This window comes from Podarcis raffonei, chromosome 2 (genome assembly GCF_027172205.1).
Source record: "Podarcis raffonei isolate rPodRaf1 chromosome 2, rPodRaf1.pri, whole genome shotgun sequence".
Taxonomy (NCBI): domain Eukaryota; kingdom Metazoa; phylum Chordata; class Lepidosauria; order Squamata; family Lacertidae; genus Podarcis; species Podarcis raffonei.
The window spans coordinates 92,132,906-92,142,432 of record NC_070603.1 but is presented as its reverse complement, the minus strand read 5'-3'; positions in this window follow the sequence as shown (position 1 = coordinate 92,142,432).

The following is a 9,527-nucleotide window of genomic DNA, read 5'->3' as shown; positions in this document are numbered from 1 at the left end:
AAATCTGTTTTAGCATGACAATGAATTCTGCCCATAGACTATTATGTTTTGTGGTTAAAAATGTTGGAGAGGAGCAGTGGCTAGCAAAGTGGTTCATTGGTGGGAATTACTGTGGGGGAATGGGGTGGAAAGGGAGCGCAGACTTTTACTGGACAGTGGCAAAGAAGACGAAGGGCATCTCAAGCAGCTCTGTTAAAGCCTGTGGTTGCTTACTGGCTAGGAGCCAGCGGCACAAGAATAACCTGTTGATGCCAGTGAGTTCTACCAGCTAATCAGGCACCATAGACCTGGCATGGTGCTGAGATGCCCCAGACATTAAGGGTGGCCTTCCTCTTCCTTGAGATTGTCACCCATCAGAGAAGCACCTCATTGGCCACTGCTGTTGTAGGACATCAGAACAATAACTACATAACTGGCTTGAAAATTAAAAAGTAGAATTGGATAATTTAATTCCACTAATGTTAGTTTCCTGGATTTGCTTCTCTGATTGTTTGATGGGCTATATGAGGAGTGTTTGTGGAACCAAATCTGCTTTCTGGTTGATACAGGGTTTCCATTATTTAGAGAACTGTACAGTGGTACCTTGGGTTAAGTACTTAATTCGTTCTGGTGGTCTGTACTTAACCTGAAACTGTTCTTAACCTGAAGCACAACTTTAGCTAAGGGGGCCTCCTGCTGCCACCGCGCCGCCAGAGCAAGTTTTCTGTTCTCATCCTGAAGCAAAGTTCTTAACCTTAAGCACTATTTCTGGGTTAGTGGAGTCTGTAACATGTAGCGTCTGTAACCTTAAGTGTATGTAACCTGAGGTACCACTGTATTTATTCCATTTTTATACTGCCCTTCATCCAAAGAGGATGTGACTTACCTTTCTTTGCCATCACAACAACCCTTTGACGTAGGTTAGGCTAAAAGACAATAACTGCCTTGTTTAGAGATATATGGTTTGTCACATCGGAGCATTATTTAAAAAAACCTAAAATTCACATGTATCCCTCCCCCAGGAGTGTGTTTCTGGGCCAAATACAAGCTGGTTTTACCTTAAAAGCTTGGAGCAGCTTTGGAGCAGGTTATCTGAAAGGTCACCTCCACCCACATGTACCCACTTGGACTATGAAATGATCTTTGGAGGTCCTTCTGCCAAGGAAGGTATGGCAAGGAGCTTCCTAGGGAAAGGGCCTTTTCAGTGGTGGCACCCAAGTTAATGCACTTCAAAGAGAAGTTTGCCTGCAGCTTTCCTTATACTCTTTTCAGTGCTTGTGAAGACCTTTTTATTTTTTCAGGCCTCTTAGACGCACTGAATTCTTTTAATCCAGTGAATATTTCATCTGCTTTTAGTGATGTTTACACACACACACACACACACACACACACACACACATGTTTTATTATTGTAAGCCAGCCGGAGAACACTGTTATTGGGTGGAATGCAATGTACTGTAAGCAAGAAAGTAAGTGCATATGGTTAACTTTGCCCTTGCCCTTATGCTTTAGCTTGCTGCTACTGCTAATTTATGGTGCTGTTGACTCTCATTTCCACCATCCAAAGCTTGTTTTCCTTAATGTTCTTTTGCATGGGATCCTAAAGTTTCACCATCCTAGTCCTGGGTATCCTAAGTTACTGAAGATTTTGATGAGTATAACTTACTTCTCTTTGTAAAGCAAGTTTATAAAAAGAGAGAGTCAAAACTGTGTTACCATATGCGAAAAAACAAGTTTATATTAAAAGATACTGTGCAATCTGTTTCAAGTTGAAAACTATTTAGGAGTACATTCTGACTCCAGAGTTTTATGCTATCGGTTATCTGATATCAACAGCCTCTGTTCTAGCACCCCAAACAACCACTCTTTATTCGCCTTTGCAAAATCTGCATAATGTCACTGAGCTCACCAGCCTTTAAGGGATTTGTTGTGTTTAGACCTGTGTATAAATTCACAGGAGCCAGCCATGGAAGTCAAGTGGTGTCACCTGAATAAATGGATTAAGAGGAGGTTTACATTCTTCCCTTTCTGCATTAATGTCTAGCTCCGCCATCACTGAGAATGAACAACTTCCAGCTAGAAGCAGCTTAACCTGAGCTGAACTATTGAATTCCATTGATTCCTATCCTAGCTTAGTGTGGGCTTAATGCTGACATCCCTGTTTAAAGGAGGCTAGAAACAATGATTAAATCTATACTGGAGAAATCAAAATGCTTATACTTAACAGATGTATCGTCTTTATGGCACATGCCAAATGCCTTCAAGATGTTCTGATGACACCCCCACCCCCTGCTGGTTAATTTTCATTATTAAACCATCCCCCCCCTTAAGCTGTGCTATTCAAAGAAGTACAGAATGTTCTCCCTTTGATAGTTTTTCTTTTGCATTTGCAGAAATGATTGTGTGTGAATGATCTGTGTGCTGGTGTTTGGAAAGGGGGAAAAGTAGGGAAGGAAGCATGAAGTGCTCCTGGTAGACGGCTGCGTTGACCCTGGACTTAATGAAGCACAGTGGACCAACAGCAGCTCATGGCATGGCTCCCCAAATCAACACAGACTGCGGAAACTTCACAGTGGACTTCAAGCATCTGGCATTGTGTGCCTCCCCATTCTTCCTCCAGACTCTGGGTCCTTGGTTTCCAAATGAGATGCAAAAGCTGCTCTCACCAGAAAAGAGATTTGGGGAGCCATGTCTTCAGCTGGTGTTGGTCCACTGAGCTTCATTAAGTCCAGGGTCAATGCAGCCGTTTACCAGGAGATTTTGGAGCACTTCATGCTTCCTTCCGCAGAAGAGCTTTATGGGGATGCTGACTTCATTTTCCAGCAGGACTTTGGCACCTGCCCATACTGCCAAAAGTACCAAAACCTGGTTCAATGCCCATGGGATTACTGTGCTTGCTTGGCCAGCAAACTCGCCTGACCTGAACCCCATAGAGAATCTATGGGGCATTGCCAAGAGAAAGATGAGAGACATGAGACCGAGCAATGCAGAGGAGCTGAAGGCTGCTATTGAAGCATCCTGGTCTTCCATAACACCTCAGCAGTGCCACAGGCTGATAGCATCCATGCCATGCCGCATTGAGGCAGTAATTGATGCAAAAGGGGCCCAAACCAAGTACTGAGTACATATGCATGCTTCTACTTCTCAGAGGTCCAATATTGCTCTATTTGCAGTCCTTGTTTTGCTGATTTCATTTAATATTCTAATTTTCTGAGATTGTTAATTTGGGGTTTTCATCAGCTGTACGCCATGATCATCACAATTATAACAAATAAAGGCTTGACATATCTTGCTTTGCATATCATGAGTCTATCTCATATATTAGTTTCACCTTTTAAGTCGATTTACTGAAATACCGTAAACGAACTTTTCCACGATATTCTAATTTTCCGAGTTTCACTTGTATACTAGTTCACATCAGTGTCTTTTATGCACAATTGGTAGAAGAGACATCATAAGAATGCAGTGGCTGTGATGTCATGGAATATTCACAAAGTCTCTAATTACTGAGGGGGGAGGGAATCAGTGCTGACAAACTGCAGCTGCTGTGAGGGAATTGAAACGAGCTTAGCTATAATTTTTATGCAGGGTCTAGAAACAGGGAACGATGTGCGCTATTATGTGTGTCAACTGACCATGAGTACCAGGTCGCATATGTGTCTATTCCTTGTCCCCTTATCCTCTATTATTGTATTTTTTCACTGTGATTTAAGAAGTGTCTGAAAATCACATGTGTACTTCAACTCAGTTCTTCCAGATTACTTCAGCCTAGGGGTTTTTTTTTGTCAGGCATTCTTCTGTGCGTTTGATAGAATGTGTGTTCAAGTGACAGCAGCATTTGCACTTCAGTTTGAGGCGCCAGTGTTAAAAGTGGCGAATCTAATCCATCTCTCAGACAAGAGTACATGGATGCTCTTAGCTGGGGCAGTTCTGATTCTAGAACAACATTAATATAACCATCTGCCACTGGGGTACACTTAGGAATGCTCTCATTCAGAATTTCTTTCATGCGCCCTGCTAGTTATGATGCCACCACATTGTATTGAATAAAAGTAGATTATTAGCACTCTGTGGAATTTTTGCTGATTAGCACTTGGCTAGGCAACAATCTCTCCCCCCCCAATCACAGATTTATCCGAAGAGGCTCTCCCCTACTTAATAGCAGAGTGAATTAGTGAGAGGGCTAAAACATTCCCATTCCTGCACATAGGATATTATGGAGGATTTGCTAGTACACTTTGCTCATTTGGCAAGCGTAGTTTCATATTATTTATGATAGCACTTCAGAGCACATTTTGTGGTACATTATTCTTGCCCTTTTATTGCTTCATCACACTCTCATCAATTAACAAAACCTACTCATTAGCTCCATTCAAATGAGACTTAGTTATACGTTCTGCTTCTCTAAGGCATTCAGTGCAGGCTATTCTTTGGTTGGAATCCTGAATTAAAAGAATAAAGAAAAAAGCTTGTTTTCTGTCTTTGGCTTTTCCATAAAAATAATCATTTTGGCTACATTCTTGGTTTATTGTTTGGGGAATGATCAGCTATAAGGGGGTGGCTGGAAGCTAGCATTTCATGTTTGATTAACCACAGTGTGCTGTGTTATCCAGACCAAGAAACTGTGGTTAACAACAGTGGTTTTTGTAGTAGGGGGAAATTGTAGGGTTAAATTCTATGTCTTCACTGTAAAAGGTTGGAGCTGAGGACTCCACCCTCAGATTTTCTTGTGATTTCTTTCATTTTCCTATTCAGTTCTGCTTACGGTGGCCATTTATGGTCTTCCATTTGAAGAGCTGTCAGAGGACGGCCAAAGTGGGTGGGACCAAACACAGACCATTCATATATACACCAACCTCAGTTACACACACACACACACACACACACGCACAAACACTCAATTGCTTGCTCACTCTCGGGCAGTTTTATTCTCTCTCTCCTCTCTCTGAAATCCGCATCAGGAGTTGTGCTTCCAAACAACACTGGATATAATTGTCACTATGGGTGGGACTTTATCCTCATGCCTGTCAGATGAAGTGTGGCCTTTGTCTGGTCTGTGGCTGATAGAATGGTTAAGAAAGAGTCTGGAGGAGCAAGATATTAAAGCTCCTCTCCAACTTTCTACAATTTCCAGAGCTCCTTGTGAAAAGTGATTGTTAAAGCACTCTGAGAATTGTAGCTCTGGGGAGGGGATATAGGAGTCTCTTAACAAATCTCAGGGCCCTTAACAAACTATAAACTAGAACCCATACAGTTTACAGCTGCAAACCCTTGTAACTACTAACCACACCCTTAACAAAACTACAATTCCCAGGATTCTTTGGGGGAAGCTGTGACTCTTCAAAAGTGGTATCGTAGTGCTTTAAATGTATGGTGTGGCATGTGTAAGTGAAATAGTCACACACTCTTCTCCTGTGTACTTCTGCCTCCCCTTCCTGTGTCGATTCCCCTTGCTTGTAAGCTCCTTGAGGCAGAGACTAATTTCTTTGCCCTCCATAAGCACTATTGTACACCAGTGGCACTACATTATTATGTTCTGAGCTGTAAAGCAAGCTCAGCCACTGTACCTTACTGGTTCCCAACAAATATGTCTGTATCCATATGAAATGCACCTTTCATTGCTCCAGCATTGATCCAGATGCTGGAAGCAAAGCACTGATTTCCTGCACTGCGTTTCCCCTACAACTGCTTTCCTCTTTCAGTTGACTCATTGTTTGTGACACCGCAGTTGGGACCACTGCTTTATATACTCTGCTCATATAAATGGGAGAGGCGAGGGAGGGGGAAATCCCCGAAGCTAGGAAGAAATAGAAGGCTGTGAAATATGGCCGTAAAGCTTTCTGTTATTGTTTTCAGGCATAGTTCTGTGTTGAATTATAAAATGAAAAATGGGAATAATAGTGGGCACCAAATATTAGATCACTTTGACAAGGAAATTCATCGTCGGGAACTTTCCCATAAAGATTACTGTTGTCTGCTCGTTTAGAGTCAGGAAGTTACTTTCAAAAAATTATACTTTACAAATCTACCTTTGTTTTTCATGGTATTCCGGCATGATTTAATGCCCTTCCGTCTTTCACTGCTGCTTTACAAAATACCCGCAGCTTTTCTAGTGCCGTGCCTCCTGCTGTGGATCATTATTCTGTCAGCTCTTGCTCTCTCTCTCTCTCTCTCTCTGTGTGTGTGTGTGTTGCAAGCAAGGAACTTTGAATGGGTTTAAGGTTCTGCTCTGATACTCACTAAATGTGATTTAAGACCAACAAACAGAATAGCATGATCGGTATGTTGCTGTGAGTCTCTGTCAGGGAAAAAGATGGGTTATAAAGAAAATAACAAGAACAATAACAACAATAATAATGAATTTTGTTACCTCCTCATTCCCTAAGACTCTTTCATCTGAAATGCCAGGCTCTCGTTTAAAATGGATACTTCCTGAATTTCCTTCCTCCTCCTGAGCTCCTGAACTCTGCCTCTGCTGGCCTAAATAACAGAGTACAGCAGTCTTCTGATTTTAACCAGTGGCAGGCTATGCCAGGGGCCTTTGTTCTGTGAGGCTGGGGTCTGGTGCAATGGACCGCAACTACTGCCCACCCAGATACTGGGTAATTGGCCATTTCCCATCACCTGAGGCACAGAACCTGAATGTGTGTCCCCACCCGGTGCATGACCAGTTCAGTCTGAAGGGAGTCACTTCAAGTTGCATCTAGTTTCCTGCACAGGTCAGTCTTCACCATGTGGAAGTTGGTTCCCCTTCTGACTGAACCTATCATGTGTTGGCTGGGTGGGTGGCCCTGGCTTGCGCATGCCTTGCCATTTGAGGGGGTGGGGCCAGCCACTCCCATTCCTGCAGGCCGTTTCATGTGCTCAGGACCCCTGGGGATGGCACATACAATTAGGGCTGCTTCCTCACATCAGACTAAGTCATAAGCGACAAGCCATTTCCTCTCCCTCTTTCCTGGCATTGAGTAGCCTGTGCCATTGCGCTTCATACAATTGCATTTGGCTGAATACTTTGTGTGCTCTTGCGAGAGAGGAAATGCAGGCCCATTTTTTTGAAAGCAATTTGTCTGCTTTCTAATTATGGTTCTGACCACCAGATTATTGGAGTTGTGACCATGACAGGTTGGTTTGGCAGTGTTGCGCCCAACAGATGCTTGCTAGGTCTCATTTTGCACTCTGTATTATTAGGCTATAATTTGTTCCTAGAGAAGCAAACTGAGTGGGTTTTTTTTGCATAAACTTTCACATCTAAATCCCACACAGTTGTTGTACTTTGGGGGGTAATCAAATCAAACAAAGCTGAGCACGTTTCTACACATTAGGTTTTTAGTGTAACAAAGCACCCAGTGGCTACCCACTTTGTTGTGACTTCCCCCTTTAAAACGGTGCTTCCCCAATTGTGAGTCTGCCACATTTTCACAGTAGACATTGTGCTATGAATTCGTCACCCAGGAAAACGAGATTCTTTCCCCACTTCTGCAACAAGGTTGTGGGAACTGCCCAGGCGTCTCATGAATAACACCCATGATTACATCAGAAAGTTGATCCATGCAATAACTTTGCTTCTATACCCTCCTGAAACATCTAGTTTTTAAAGTATAAAATATGTATGTCCCTGATGGCCATGCAACCTGTTGTGAAGCCAGCAGCACTGGCTTTGGGTTCAGCACAGAGAAAAGACATGTCTTTGTCCCTGCAGCTTGCAGCATCAGTAAAACTGCCAGTCCCCTATTGGCCTATTGTGCCCCATCCTAGTATGAAATGACACTCAGCCAAGTGTGGTGGGAAAAAGCCCACCCATTTGTCTCTATGGCAACCTCTTAGGAGATGTAAACGGCCATACTTAACTGACCAGCCAAGGCTGTTAGTTTAAGCTGCTTCACCAGGTTTCCCTCTTGTAGATTTTAACCTCGCAGTCACAAGATCACAGGTTCGGAAGAAACCTCTGGGTATCATCCAGACTGAGCCTCTGCAGGCCTAAAACAATATCAAAAACCAAAGAGTGGTGAGCAATCATTTTCTTTGCACTCTGGCTATGTCTTGTTCTACCTCTCACTTTGTGGTATGTATGTACAGTGGTACCTCGGGTTAAGTACTTAATTCGAGGAGGGCAACCAAAATGGTCAAAGGCCTGGAAACGATGCCTTATGAGGAACGGCTAAGGGAGCTGGGCATGTTTAGCCTGGAGAAGAGGAGGTTAAGGGGTGATATGATAGCCATGTTCAAATATATAAAAGGTACTTAATTCATTCTTAAGTACTTAATTCATTCTTAAGTACTTAATTCATTCTGACCTGAAGAATTTGGAGCCGACCTGAAGAATTTGGAGCCGACCTGAAGAATTTGGAGCAAATGATTCCGACCTGAAGAATTTGGAGCAAATGATTCAGCAGAGGAAACACAGCCCAGAATAACTAAGGAGATAGTACAAGAATACTTGGCTAGTCTAGATGTATTCAAGTCTCCAGGGCCAGATGAACTGCATCCAAGAGTATTAAAAGAACTGGCAGATGTGATCTCAGAACCACTGGCAGTCATCTTTGAGAATTCCTGGAGAACAGGCGAAGTCCCGGCAGACTGGAGGAGGGCAAATGTTGTCCCTATTTTCAAAAAGGGGAAAAGAGAGGACCCAAATAATTACCGCCCAGTCAGTCTGACATCAATACCAGGGAAGATTCTGGAGCAGATCATTAAGCAAACAGTCTGTGAGCACCTAGAAAGGAATGCTGTGATCACCAATAGTCAGCATGGATTTCTGAAAAATAAGTCATGTCAGACTAACCTGATCTCGTTTTTTGACAGAATTACAAGCCTGGTAGATGAAGGGAACGCAGTGGATGTAGCCTACCTTGATTTCAGCAAGGCATTTGACAAGGTGCCCCATGATATTCTTGTAAAGAAGCTGGTAAAATGCGGTCTTGACTATGCTACCACTCAGTGGATTTGTAACTGGCTGACTGACCGAACCCAAAGGGTGCTCATCAATGGTTCCTCTTCATCCTGGAGAAGAGTGACTAGTGGGGTGCCACAGGGTTCTGTCTTGGGCCCAGTCTTATTCAACATCTTTATCAACGACTTGGATGATGGACTCAAGGGCATCCTGATCAAATTTGCAGATGACACCAAACTGGGAGGGGTGGCTAACACCCCAGAGGACAGGATCACACTTCAAAACGACCTTGACAGATTAGAGAACTGGGCCAAAACAAACAAGATGAATTTTAACAGGGAGAAATGTAAAGTACTGCACTTGGGCAAAAAAAATGAGAGGCACAAATACAAGATGGGTGACACCTGGCTTGAGAGCAGTACATGTGAAAAGGATCTAGGAGTCTTGGTGGACCACAAACTTGACATGAGCCAACAGTGTGACGCGGCAGCTAAAAAAGCCAATGCAATTCTGGGCTGCATCAACAGGAGTATAGCATCTAGATCAAGGGAAGTAATAGTGCCACTGTATTCTGCTCTGGTCAGACCTCACCTGGAGTACTGTGTCCAGTTCTGGGCACCACAGTTCAAGAAGGACACTGACAAACTGGAACGTGTCC